Consider the following 14,287-nt stretch of genomic DNA (forward strand, 5'->3'; position numbering starts at 1 on the left):
GTGTGTGTGTGTGTGTGTGTGTGTGTGTGTGTGTGTGTGTGTGAAAGGCATGAGGGCATGGGCTTATGTGCATGGGGAGGCAGGAGACCAGAGGTTGATGAATGAGGTTGCTTTTCCACCTTATGTTTTTGAAGCAGGACCTTCCACTGAAGGCAGAGCTCACTCATTGGCTAGACCCAGCTGACCATCATCCCCAGCCTCCTATTTCTGCTTCCTCAGTGCTGCGGTTACAGACTTGTCCCGCTGTTCCTGGCTTCTTATGCAGGTGCTTAAAGCAGAACCTACGTCCTCGTGCTTGCACAGCAGACATTTTACCAACAGAGCCATCTCCCTAGCACAGTTTGAGGAACTTTTTACTGGAGATTTTTATCCTGGGTGAGTTTTGCCTTGTCGCTAATGTTGCTGTTAACCACGCACATGCTATGCAGCAGGATGCTAGAAAGTGCTAAGGAAAATGTTGTGACTGGCTTGAGCGAGCGCTGAGCTCAACAGAGCTGAGGAAGACTCAAGAGGAACTGAACTCCCCGAGACACTGTAGAGGGCACAAGGTTCTTGAGCTCACAGGCAAGCACTAGAGAAACCTGAAATGTTAAAGACACAGTGTTGTCTTTAACAGAAGAGATGTATGACCTGTTTTCCTCCCAGAAGTCTGGGAATGGATGTAGTTGACAGCCTGGTGATCTGTGTTGTCTGGAGGGCAAGCCCACACCAGAATCTTTCAGAGTATTATTTTTATCCCACCCTCTTCCTCTTTAGACCTATATCTTGAGTATTGTTTCTCAGTGAAAAGCATCCATTTTATGGGAGATATCACATGTTCTTTATAGCTTGGTGACCTCTGCAAGATCATACCAGATCCTCCCCTAGACGCTTAAGCTACAGAGCCTACTTTTTTTTGGGGGGGGGGGAGGAAAGGGTTTATTCAGCTCACACTTCCACATTGCTGCTCATCACCAAAGGTAGTCAGGACAGGAACTCACACAGAGCAAGAACTTGGAGACAAGAGCCCATGCAGGGGCCATGCTGCTTACTGGACTGCTTCCCATGGCTCGTAGAGCCCAGTTCCATAGAAGAGGTCACATGTGCCTTGAAGAAGAGTTTCAATGTAATCATGCCCTGAACTTCATTGTGTACACAGGATTGAGTCGATCGTTATCAGGGAATTTTTCTTTTTTTCAAACTGTATTGTACTCAGACCAAAGTACACTGTTGGGCGTCAGACTCTAGGAGTTTGAACCAGCACCAGCTGCCGAGTTGTGTTGAACTGGATTTCCTTCTTGCTTCCTGTGGATCAACACTCTGCTGGCTGTGGACTCTGGTTTGCACAGACCTTTATAAGGCAGCGAGTAGAAGGTTCCGAGAAGTGGAGGAAGGATCTGATTATGTAGGGGTGATTTTTCTTAGGAGTTTGTCCTAAGCTGTTTCCATACAACTGGACCTTACACAAGGAGCCTCAACCTAACAACGTATAAACAAACTGGGGCCTGACAAGAGTACTTTTTCCTCTCACACAGCAGAGTTTGGGCCAGTCCCAGACACCAACTCACCATCATGCCTGTAGGACGTTTCTTTTCCTGTCTGTGAGTACTGGGTGGGGCTCTCCTGGTGCTAGGTGCTGCCTGATCCTGGTGCTGGGTGTTGCCTGATTCATGAGTCCTTTGCTCAGACTTACTCTGCTAAATATAATTCACCTCAAGTTTCTTAATTAGTAGTAGTTATTACTAATTTTAACACAGGGGAGAGTCATCCCAGGCAGAGGGAACATTGCACAGCATAGCCTGAGACAAAACAACAATCTAGCTTTATCTGGGAAATGCCATGTCATTTGCTGTGGGTGGCGGTGACAAGTGTTGTGATTACCTACTATCATATGCTCTACCCGGGAGTCTGAGCTTTATCTCACTAATCTTGTTCCGGAGCAAAACGGAAGCAATATGATGTTCCGAACTAACTTTAGAGTTTAGTTCAAGAAACTGGAAATGTGGACAAGATGATTTTAATTAGAGCTTCTTTATTGGCACATCAACTGCACGTACCATTGGCTTTCCATGTGATAGATTCATGTGTGTCCATGTGTGAGTACAGCACACACCTTTCTCAACACTCCCGAGTCTCTGGAAATCCTCACTCTACCTCCAGGTCATTTGGCTTTAGCTTCCATTTGTAAAAGAGAACACAGAGCACCTGACAAGATGATGTGGAAGGTTCCACGCTTCTCCAGGTTCCCTGATTGTTTTCAGAGTCTCCCCTCTTCTAAGAAGTCTGGGAAGGCGTGGAAGTGCTTTCCCATTGGCAGAGCTGTAGAGATGGGTTTCTTATCTGTCTGCCTGTGGAATCTTCCATGTCTTCCTTGTGTATCTGGCATGTATTTATTTACTGCATTTATTCATTTGCTTGGAAATTATTTATCCAGTATATTCTCTGTGATGTACAATGTTAGATTTTGTGAGTAAAAAGACAAACAAGAGCTGGTCATGGTGGTTCACCTGTGTGATCCCAGATCCCAGATCAACTTAGGAGGCAGGGGCCGACAGAGGTTTGCTTGGTCCCCACAGCAAGACTCAGTTTCAAAACCAAACAAACAAAAACTACAAGCAAGCAAGCAAGCAAGCAAAAAGATGAATCTGATAGGCATGACACCTGCTTTCTTGGGTTTACTCTGACAACAATCTGGGGACAAATGCATTGGGAGGAGACTTACAGATACTTGGCATGAGTGACTTGACTCTTACAGTGTAGGGGACCAAAGGTAACTTTCTTCTGGTGCAGCTTTTCAGTTGAGATTAAAAAAAAATTAATAAGCAGGGGTCAGCAGTAGAGGGTAGAGTGCACCAAGTGTCCAGAGGCGTGCAGGCCAACCATTGAGAAGGGCCTGTACAGGTGGAAACTGGAAAGGGCAGCCTAGTTGGAGGGAGAGAGGGGGGGGGGGACGAGGTAGAGAGAAGCAGGTGGATGGCAATCAGATGGTGTCATCATGTAGGTCCTGGGGAAGGTAGGGCTTGTCTTTGGGGCAACAGGAAGTCTTTGAAAAAGGAGAAAATGTCACCATTCAGTGGGGAAACTAGACTGGAGAGCTTAGGAAGCCATTCTTCCTAAGATATAAGTAGTGTGCTTTAGCTGTGGAGAAAGTGGTGGTCAAAATGCAGAAATACTTGCTTGTCTATAGCATAAGGGGAGAGGGAAGGGACAAGATGGACCCTTTGATTTGTATGTAGATGTCCTAACCCATCAAGGACCAACAACTTCAGAAGATCTCTTGTCTGTGTAATAATTAGTGTCATGGATTACCAGTCCTTAGTAAATCTTAGAAAAACAACAACCCATATTTACTTAAATATCATTTCTATGCTATACAGTTCTAACATTTAATTAGCTCATGTGCAGTACCCCCCTTCCCCAGGAGCAGGTATTGAACTCAGGGTCTTGCATATGCTACACCATGTGTTCTGCCATGAGCTACACTCTGGCCCTATAGCAGTTCTGTAGATATTGTAGATACAAGCTCTTTATCGGATATATGAGTTGGGATATTTTCTCAGCTATGTACCATTAAAGGAACAAAAGCTTTTAATTTTGATGGAGCCCAAGTTTTCTATTTATGCTTTTACTATCACATCTAAGAAATTACTGGTTCATCCAAGGCCACTAAGATTTACACCAACTCACTTCTAGGTATTTCACACTGTGTGGTTTTTATATTTAAGCTTTTGAGCCACTTTGAGTAGGTTTCTATGTGCTCTGACATAGGGGATTTAATCTCATTCTTTTGCGTGTGAATATCCAGTGATCCTAACACTGTTGAAGTCTATTCTTGTGTCATTGAATAGCTTTGTTACCCTATGTAGGCTTATTTATAGAGTCTCAATTCTATTTCTTACTGTGTGTGAGTGTGTATGTATATGTATACATGTAAGTATTCCATTAGATAATGAAATGTATATACTTTTTATACCTAAATGATATGGGTCAAAAAGACTGTTTTGTTTACCAGGATTTGTAGTAAAGTTAAAGTCAGAAAGAATGAGTCCTCCAACTCTGTTTCTTTTCTTAATTTTAAAGACCAATGTGGTTATTTGGAGCCTCTTGTAATTCCTTACAAATTCAAGGAACAGTTTTTCTAAATTCTCTAAAAATGTCCTTTGGGTTTATGACAGGATTTCTCTGTCTTCATCTCAAGGGGAATAGTAATACCTTTCTCACCACTGTGGTTTCCTGAGCTATGAATTTAAGGTCTTTTTCTATTTACTTAGGTTTTGATTTACCCTCAGAATTTTGTGGTGGATGGAATATGAATTTTAAACTTCTTTTATTAAACGTATTCCAAAGAGTTTTGTCCTTTTAGTGTTATTATAAGTGAAGTTTCTTGCTTTAACTTCTTGTTCAGACTGCTCATTGTAAGTACATAGCTTTTGTGTATTGATCACATTTTCTGTGACCTTGGTGACCTCTTCATTGGTTATAATAGATTTTAATTGGTTCCTTAAGGTTTTCTTCATGCAACTTGTGCACAAACAGAGGTCATTATGTATCTTTCTTTATATTTAAATACCTTTATTCCATTTTATTGCCTGCCTTCCCCAACTTTAACCTTTAGTATAATAGACATGGTAAGAGCTTGCATGTTTGTTTCACTTGTAACAAATGTTTTGTTGAGGAAAATGAATTGTTGGTGACAAGCTTCTTGAAGACATCTTAAATAGAAAAAGAAATAAAACTCAGTAATTAACAACAATTAAATAATAACCAAACCTGCCAAGCTCACTCTATTCTGGAAGACTTTTCTGTCCTAAGGTCTCTCCATTATGGTGTGTGAATATTCAGTGCCTTAGTGACTCTTCTATCCCTATGGAAATTCAGGCAGCTCTTATTTAAAAACACAGAACAAAACAAAACAAAACAAACCATTTAACTGGAGACTTGCTTACAGTTTCAGAGGTCCATTATCATCGTGGTGGAGCATTGAGGCACACATGGCACTGGAGAAGCAGCTGAGAGCTACACCCTGGTCAGAAGGCAGAGAGGGAGACCCTGAGCCTGGTGTGAGCTTTTGAAATCTCAAAGCCCATCCCCAGTGACACTCTTCCTCCAACAAGCCACACCTCCTAATCCTTCTAGTCCCATCAAGGAATTCTACTTCCTAGTGACTAAGCATTCAACTACAGGAGCCCATAGTGGTCATTCTTATTCAAATCACCACAATCAGGGATTTTTTTTTTTTTTAAGAATACATTCTCTGTAAATGGAGGAGGCTGTGATGCATGACCAGGATTCCTCATCAAGGAAGATTTCATTCTGTCTAACTCTGGGATGTTCAACTTTAACCCCTACTGCTGGCCTCATCAGGGACTGACTGCCTCACCTCAGGGAGCTGAACTGTCTGTTGTCACACCTTTTCCTGGATGGACCTCACCAGTGATCACCTTGGCCCTAGAGCTCCTGTGGGCTTGGCCAGTACTGCTGTTAACAGTTATTGACACCATCCAGATCTTTCCACTGTCTCTCCTGCTTCCTCCTTTCCTTCCCCTTGTGTTGGTTCCCAAAGGCTTTTCAAGACATTGTGCAGGCCAAACGCTACTTCTGAGTCTACTTTGAGAAGACTCCTATCTTCCATCATGCATGCTTGCTTGACCTTATTCCAATAGAACCTCAAACTCATAGCTCTCATAAGAAATATGGTATCCGAACAAATATGACAGCATCTTGTGGGCCATTTAAACACTGTCTTTTACCACATGTGACTCTGGGTTGTCTCTCCTTCATGTGCACTTGTTTCTTGACATGCATTTAGACCGACTCCCTATTCAGCATTTGGCATTAGGGGGATAGTCTAACACTAGCTCTCCCAGGATGTTGACTGGAGAGTGGTATCCCAGGAAGGTAGAGTCTACATGTAGGGTCCTGATGCTAATTTTATCCGGATCAACATTTTAACATCAATTCTAAGTGTGAAAGGCTGAAAAATAGCCAACCAGAATAGTAGAGCCCAACTCCACCAGAATCTGTAAATATGATCTTAGAAGGAAAAGGGGTTTACTAATGAAATTAAAGGTTTTGCCATAAGGAAATTATCTTGCATTTTTCTAGGTGGTCCTAACTCCAAACATGAACATCTTTATAAGAGAAACGGACAGAGGCCTGGTACCCAGAAGAAAAGATAACATGACTACAGAGGCAGAGATTGAAGTCATGTGGCCACAAGCCAAGAAAGGCCAGCATCTGGAAGAGGCAGGGAAGGCTCCCAAGGGAGTATGCACTGTCTCAAATCTTGATTTGACCTCAATGTGGACTTTTATTCTGAACCATAAGAAAACAAATGTCTGCTGGCTCAGGGCACGAAGTCTGGAGTAATTTGTTAGAACAGCCTTGAGTATCTAATATCCTGACTTTTACTCACTGTGAGGATGTTGGTCACATCTTCAAAGATGTTACCTCAGAAGAAAATGGTCAACCATTTCCTGACTCCTTCTGGGCAACTTGACAGAAGATGCAGATGTACAATTGATTTATAGACACGAAGACACTCAGACCATCAGGGAAGTAATAGGTGTGCAGGCTCAGCAGGATGGCAGCTCATTTTACCTCTAATGTATGTAACTTAAATGTTTGTCTTTATGTTTGCAATTGAGTTCACACAAAATTCACTAGAGTGAACTGTGCAGCTTGGATCCTCTCCTTAGCATGCATAATAAATCTGTCTTACTATTGTGTGGTTATTGGCAGCTGGGACTCTGTCTCCTGGGAAACTGAATGATTGCCAGTGGCTTAGCACACAATCTTAACCTTGCTAGACAAAGCTAGCAGTGATCTTGACATCTTGAGTACCCTTGTTGGTGGCCATATCCAAACACTTTCTCCCTTGTGATGATTTGAATAAAAATGGCTCCCATAGGCTCATATTTTTGAATGCTTGACTAAGTCATCAGGGAGTGGCACTACTTAAAAAGGATTAGGAGATGTGGCCTTGTTGGAAGAAGTGTATCACTAGGGTGGGCTTTGAAGTTTGAAAAACCCAAGCCAGGTCCAGTGTCTCTTTCTTCCTTCTGCCTGTGGCTCTAGATGTAGAACTCTCAGCTCCTTCTCCAGCACCATGTCTGCCTGCATGCTGCCATGCTTTCTGTCATGATAAGTGGCAAGACCTCTGAGACTGTAAGTCAGCCCCAACCAAATGCTTTCTTTGATTAGAGTTGCCATGGTCATGGTGTCTCTTCACAACAATAGAACACTGATACACCCCCTTTGCCTATCTTCACCTATATGGTCTTAATAGCCTGTGGAGTTAATAACTTTTCTTGTTGCAGGGGTTTACCCAGGTTTGCAATCTGAGGGTATGTAATTATCATGACAGGGAATCCTTGGTGGCAAGTGGTTCCATGTCTGCCTTCAGTGCTCCATGGCAGTGGGAGGAGAAGGTAATTTGGTCTTTTCATCTCCTCATATTTCAGCAGACCAGGAAGCAAAGAACAGGCAGAGGAAAAAAGACTGGTCTTGGGATGGTTTGAATGAGAATGACTCCCAACGGTTCATAGTTTAAATACTTGGTCCCCAGTTGATGGAACTGTTTGAGAAGGATTAGGAGGTGTGACCTTGCTGGAGGAAGTATGCCACTGGGAGCTGGTTTGGGGGTTTCAAAAGTTGATGTCATCTCTAGTTAGCTTTCTTTGCCTCGTGTCTGTGGATCAGATATAAACTCTCCGCTACTTCTCCAGCACCATGCCTGACTCATGCTACCAGGCTCGATGTCATGATAATCATGAACTTTAACCCATTGGAACTATAAAGCTCCAAATACCAAATAGTCATGGTATTTTATCAGAGATTACAACAATAACAAATAGCACTATTAACTCCTGTCTCCTAGCAATCCATTTCCTCCAGGTAAGCCCCATTTTCCAAAGATTCTGCAACCCCTCAAAGCAATGTCACTAGCTGGGAACAAGCATCCAGACACAAGAGCCTCTAAACCACATTAACACTTTCCTTCAGCTTAATGGTCTTGCTATCTACCATTGCTTGGATACAATGGATTTTTTTTTAAAAAAAAAAAATAGGTCAATGTTATCAGCTCAATACTCTTGCTCTAGACAGTGAAAATTTGTCTAATAAACTCATGGATGCTACAAAGCTGTAAGGCAGAGCTTCCCAAACCTAGGGTGAGGTGACAGACTTGGGGTTTATAAAGATTTTTCATGGTTGGCAAAGGAAGTTTCAAAATGACACACTGAACAAGACGAAAATATAAACTCGCACGTTTGCTTTCAAAATAATCAGTTGTCCCATATATAGAAATGGAGATCCTTTTAATTTTCCAAATGAAAGCTATTTATGTGGGAAAGGGTCTATAGCATGTTAGATCACCCTTTCACAGGTGCCACATATCAGATATCCTGCATATCAAATATTTACAACTCATAACATTCACGAAGTAGCAACAAAAATAATTTTATGGTTGGGGGTCACCACAACATGAGGAATTGTGTTAAACGGTTAAAGCATTAGGAAGGCCGAGAACAATTGGTCTATAAGATTTAGTAGAGCACGAGCTCAATATTAGACAACTGAGTTCTGGGTCCTCTGAATAGTTTGCCTGTGCTAACAGGAGTTCAGTGATCAGACTGAGGGACATCATGAATTCTTGTCCGAATTCTGATCTGGGCAGCTTGCACATAGAATTATGCTCTCTTATGGTGCCAGATGGGTCTGCCATCCAAGCAGGGTAAGTCCTGAGGAAAAAGAAAGGAGTAAAGAGACATGAACAAAGGCTGGGGACTGGAGGTCACTGTCCTGGAGACATTGAGCAGACCAAAACCAGGCAGAGCTCCATGTTCTGTTTCCCATAGAGCCATTGCATGGACAAGATACAGCCCAGAACCTAGGCTGCCCAGAAGTTAGCTCGCATAAGGAGGCCAAGTTAGAGCTGTCACGTTATAGGAGTCTCTGGGATTCCTTTATGAAGAGGAAGGGTGAACATTCTATCAGGAGCACTCTGAAAAGATTTCCAGCCTTGGGAAAGAAGTTGGGGCAGATAAGAACCCTGCTGCTCCTGGGTTCTTTGAAGTCCATTCAGGCCTCACAGGAAGTGAGAGGCAGGCACTGGGATTCCTGCTGCAAAGAGGAGAGCTGCAGTGGCCTTCAGAGTTACAGAGGGCTGGCCAGGCAGAGTTCCAGGAAGAACTGTATGGAAACCTGGATTTCAAATTATGCCTGTTATGGAAGTCTTGAACAAGACTGAAGAAGGCCTCTGGGATCTTTTGGGGGAAAGATCTGGAAAAAAACCAAGCCCCATTGCTTGGTTTTCTGGAAGTTGGGTTTCTACCTGTGTTTGCCTACCTACATTTGTCTGGACAAGCCACAAGAACAGGTTAGCTTTATTTCATCCCTCCCGGGGAGAGGTTTGAGGGAGTTTGCCCAGGTTTATCAGACTGGACCATGGGAAGTAATAGTTCACCCTTAATTAAAGTATCACTTCTGAGTGGCTTTCCCATCCTGAGTGCCCTTCTGCCCCCAGGAGACAGCCAATCGGGAAGTAGATACCTCGGATAACCTTTTAAGTTTACTTGGCTCCCAGCAGGACCAAGAGACTGTAGCTGTAGGTTGTAGAGATGGCTGCCTCAGTGGATAAGAGGTCATGGCTTGAGGAGGGAGAAAGCGGATTCAACTAAGACTGAAGATGGATCACATGTTTCCAACTATCTTCTTAGCAACTCAAATACCTAAGGGCTTAATGTTTTTTTTCAAAGCACTTGGGAGGCTGAGGCAGGAGGATTGTGAGTTCAAGGCCCGTCTGGGCTACATAGCAAGCCCCTCTCCCAAAAACACAGTATAAAACAAATGAAGTGAAGTCAAAGTCAAACCTAATCTAAGCAGATAAAACCAACCAAACCAACCCCCCCCCCCCAAAAAAAAAAGATCGTTCAAAGGAGGGCTATCAGAGCTCATTGGACTATCTGATACTAGTTGTGTTTCTGACTTGGCAGCCGTTGCTCTGCCTTCGGTTTCTCCTGGGTAGATGGGCATCTTTCACAGGGAAAGCACTTGTGACATCCTTCTGTCAGGAGTCAGAGGGTTGGGAGTCAACCTCTGTGGTGAGTGAAGGTGCATTAACCCAGGCCTAGGCAGACCTGTCTCTTCCAACTTGCAGAGAGTGAAGTGGCCTCAGAGCATGCCTTCGTTCCACTCTCTTCTCTGCCTCTGTTACTTTTTTCTTTTTTCTAAGCAAATATCTCACATTTGACTTCTAGCCCAGGCGGAACCCGTCTACTTCTTCCACAAGACGACTCAGGGTTGTCACCAGGCTGCAAATGAGCAGCTTCGATTGCTCAGGAAAAGATATTACAATTTTATCTCCTTGTACTGTTCAATAAAACATTAGTATCTCAGCATTTTTATTTAACAATAGGCAACCTTAGGCCAGTAATTATGCAACAATTATAATCATAAAAACTGTCCCCTGCTGCTCACCTAGAAACGCGAATATATTAAACCAAGACTAACCATCTAAGAGGCAAGCAGCAAGCCCCCTCATTTTTAATGTCCCTGCAGTGCACCATGGGAAGCTAATAATTCACCCTCTAATTAGTATCCCTTCTGCTGCTGTTGGCCCAAGGACAGACAAAGAGGGAGCGGCTTCGTTACAAACTTGCCTTGGTAATCTTTAAACGTCGGCCAGCTCTGCGGGTTGGCTGAATGGAGCTGGGCAAATGGGGTGTGCAATTAGAGGTGGCCAGCAGCTCACCTTGTCCTGACTGGGCATTCTTGCCCTAACAAGCTCCGGGCAAGCACCCCACCGGCTTGTCCCTTTCTTTTTCATGCCATGCCATGTTCTTGATCCTCCTTTAAATCTGGCTGTGACCGTACTGGCAGTGGTGGTTGAGGAGAAAAAAACAAGGACTCCTTGGCCCTGTAAAAGCTACCATTCAGAGACCTCACACCAGGGTTGTTAGTGGTGGCTGCCTCAGCTGGCTGGAGAGGGTCCACTGGGCAGGAACACCGAGCCTGAGAGGACTGACATCTCCCCCAGCTCTTCTAAGGTGAACAGTCTGAAGAGTGACTTAATTGCACTGATTCTCTGACCTCAGCCCCAAGGATCATGCCCGTGACTTCAGGAGGGCTTGTAGAATTATGTAGGGGGTCCTTAAGGAACACAGAGTCTGTCTTGTGCCAGAGTTCTCCAGGTCCATATTAGAAAGCAGTCATTGGGGGTCGTGTCAAGGGCATAAGCTCTGAGAGCAATAGGGTGCCGGGGTGACTGTGGCTAACTGGAGCACATGCCCGGTATTCATAGAGTTGTTTCAAAACTCTAGCTATTAGTGATACAGGCCACGAATCTACTGGGTACGGGGCTTCTGTTGCAGAAATTAGAAATCTACGTTTTGTGATGTGAAATGTTAAGTAAATTTTTTTTAAATGTCCTGAGATTACACAATTTGGTAAAACTATAGAGAAACATTTTTTTTTTTTCAATGCATTGACTATTTCTGAGACAGGTCTGGCTGGAGCGCCTTCAGAGTGGGATTCTGGGTTACTGGCCAGCATCTATGAACACTTAGCCAGATGACATCGATTTCTCTGTGCTGAGTTCCAGATTCAATGTGACCAGTAATTGGCCTTCCCTGTGTCCCTTGCTTGTGCAGCCAGCCAGTCATCCTCTCACTGGACAGCTGAAAGTGGCCAGGGAGGGCATCAGAGAAGAGCCAGGTGCAATTAGGCCGCCAGGATTAAACTGGAGCCTAAAAGGATAGGGCATTTTTTTTCTCTCCATCACCAACTCATTAAGGGCCCGCTTGACAGCCGAAGCATTCCCAGGGCTGGCCGGAGCAGATTTCCTTCCCCAGAGCCTCAGAGAACACCTAAGATTGGGTAATGAGATGTACCAGAGCTGAGATGAGAGGGCCTCGGAAGGCTGAGTCATGAACTCTCGGCACTTGACCCTGACTCTCTCTGAGACCCAATGGGGCCTGAAGAGAAGCGGGGAGAGAGGCAGGCTGGGAGGACAGAACCCTTTGCTCTAAAAGGGGACAAACTCCCAGGACCAGCTGCTGATCAGGATCCTCTTGTCCTTGGCCACAACATCAGTCTGAAGGCCCGGAGGAAGACTGGGAAGGAAGATGAAGTTTAAAGGGAGTGGTCCTTCCTGGAGCCCTAAGGGACCAGAGATTTAAAATATTTTTGGTACAGTCCTGTCGGCGGCAAGGGGCCCTTTGACTTCTTTCCCAGGGACTCTTTATCAGAAGGAGGATGCCTTTTATTTGATCTTTTAGGTTTTTCTCAAATAACAAAGGTGAAAATAGCCTTGGCACCCTTTCTCCACCCTGGCGTGGGGAGAAGCCCCCACTGTGCAGCTGTCTGGCCACACGGCGGCTGCTGCAGTAACTATGTGAACATCATTGGCTCTCTGTGGTTGCTTGGGATAGGAAAAGCTGAGAATTCCGGTCTTAAGAAGTTGTTTTTATTATTTTTTTTTCTTTTGGAACATTGCATATAGACAATCTATGATAAGTTTTGATCTAAGAGAGCGGTTCCTTTTGGTCATCGAGGAAGTATCTACTGTGCATACTTGAGTTCTTTCAAAAAGAGTTCTTTCATCAGTTTGCTCTTACAGGACTTGAGTTACATTTTTCTCAGTACATGGTATTGATCTGATTATCCCCATTGGAAAATGAGGAAGCAGAGGCCTGAGGTGAGGTGACTTTTGCGTCACACTATGACAGCTAACTTAGCATTTAACTTCAAAGTCTCCTACAGTCCTGGCCTCCCTTCAGCTTGTGTTGAGTGGTTTTCAACTTAGAACATGTTTCTTCCTCTTCTTCTTCATCTTCTTCCCCCTCTTCTCCTCCTTCTCATCACAATGATTTCTTTTGCTAAAAGACAATAACAAAAAAGCCAGTCAACCAACCATGAAGTGCATCGATGCCAGAACAGGAGAAAAAACACAGAAACGCTTTTGTAGACAAAGATGAAAGTGGAGGAATTATAATAAGTTCTCCTGAAGTTTGTGCTGCCCTGAGACCTACTCAGCAAGGGTGGCAGTGCTCAGATGATTGGCTTTTGTCTTAGTGTCTATGGCTGTGAAGAGACACTGTAACCAAGGCGACTCTAATAAAGGAAAGCATGTTATTGGGGCTGGCTTACAGTTTCAGAGGTTTAGTCCATTGTCATCATGGTGGGAAACATGGTGGTATGAAGGCAGACATGGTGCTGGAGAAGGAGCTGAGAGTTCTACATCCAGATCTTCAGGCAGAAGAAGGAGAGAGAAAGAGAGAGAGACAGAGAGACAGAGAGACAGAGAGACAGAAAGAGACAGAGAGAGACAGAGAGACTGGGCCAGACTTGGGCTTTTGAAATTTCAAAACCCATCTTCAGTGACATACTTCCTCCAACAAGGACACACCTACTCCAACAATGCCATACCTTCTAATCCTTCTCAAGTAGTGCCATTTCCTGATGAGTCAGAATTTAAATATATAGGCTTGGTGGGGAGCATTCTTATTCAAACCTCTACAGCTTTGGAAACACGGGCATTCCACGAACACAGCAATGCCAGGATACTCCATCTACCTGATGGTGGGGACCGAAAGAGATTGGCAGGTGAAGCCCTACCCAGAGCAATGACAAGGTGGGAGACTAAAGAGCCCTTGGTACTTTCTCTGTATTATGCCAGCTGGCAGCTGGAGAGATTGCTTGCCTTACTGCTCTCCACCTCTTTTGACTATCCAAGATGGCCTTGTCAGGACCAGCACAACCTCAGTGGGTCCACAGCTCCATAAGTAAATGGGCTCCCTGGGTCTTTGACATCAGATCTCATGTCAGGTGAACCCAGGGGTGCTAAGCAGAACCCTATGAGAACTCAGCAGGCAAGAGTTCTGTACACAGAACCAAGGCTGCATGGGTTGGGCCTACTAGGGTGACACATATGACCGTAAGTAATCTGGAGCCAGTATGGTCCTTCCTAGGGTGCTGTTGAGCCAACTTATCTCTCATCAAGGCAAAGTGGCATCCGAATGTCCACAGGTCACCCTGAGAAGGGCTGTCACAGAACAGCCACGTGGGACCCCTCAGAGAACCTGAGTCCATATGGATTGTCCAGACCTCACACTATCTGTACAGCATCGATTACTCAGCCTCCCAGGGGTCCTGCCTTTGGTCAGGGAAGCTGGCAGGCAAGGCTCACCACTGCTCTGTCGTCCTATGGCTTGATAGAAAAGTCTTAGGTACTGAGGTCTGAGTCTGGAAAGAACTGATGGTGGCCCCCTGTACATTAGTCAGTCTGAATACCCAAGAGGGGGGGTCT

This window comes from Mus pahari, chromosome 20 (genome assembly GCF_900095145.1).
Source record: "Mus pahari chromosome 20, PAHARI_EIJ_v1.1, whole genome shotgun sequence".
NCBI classification, from domain to species: Eukaryota; Metazoa; Chordata; class Mammalia; order Rodentia; family Muridae; genus Mus; species Mus pahari.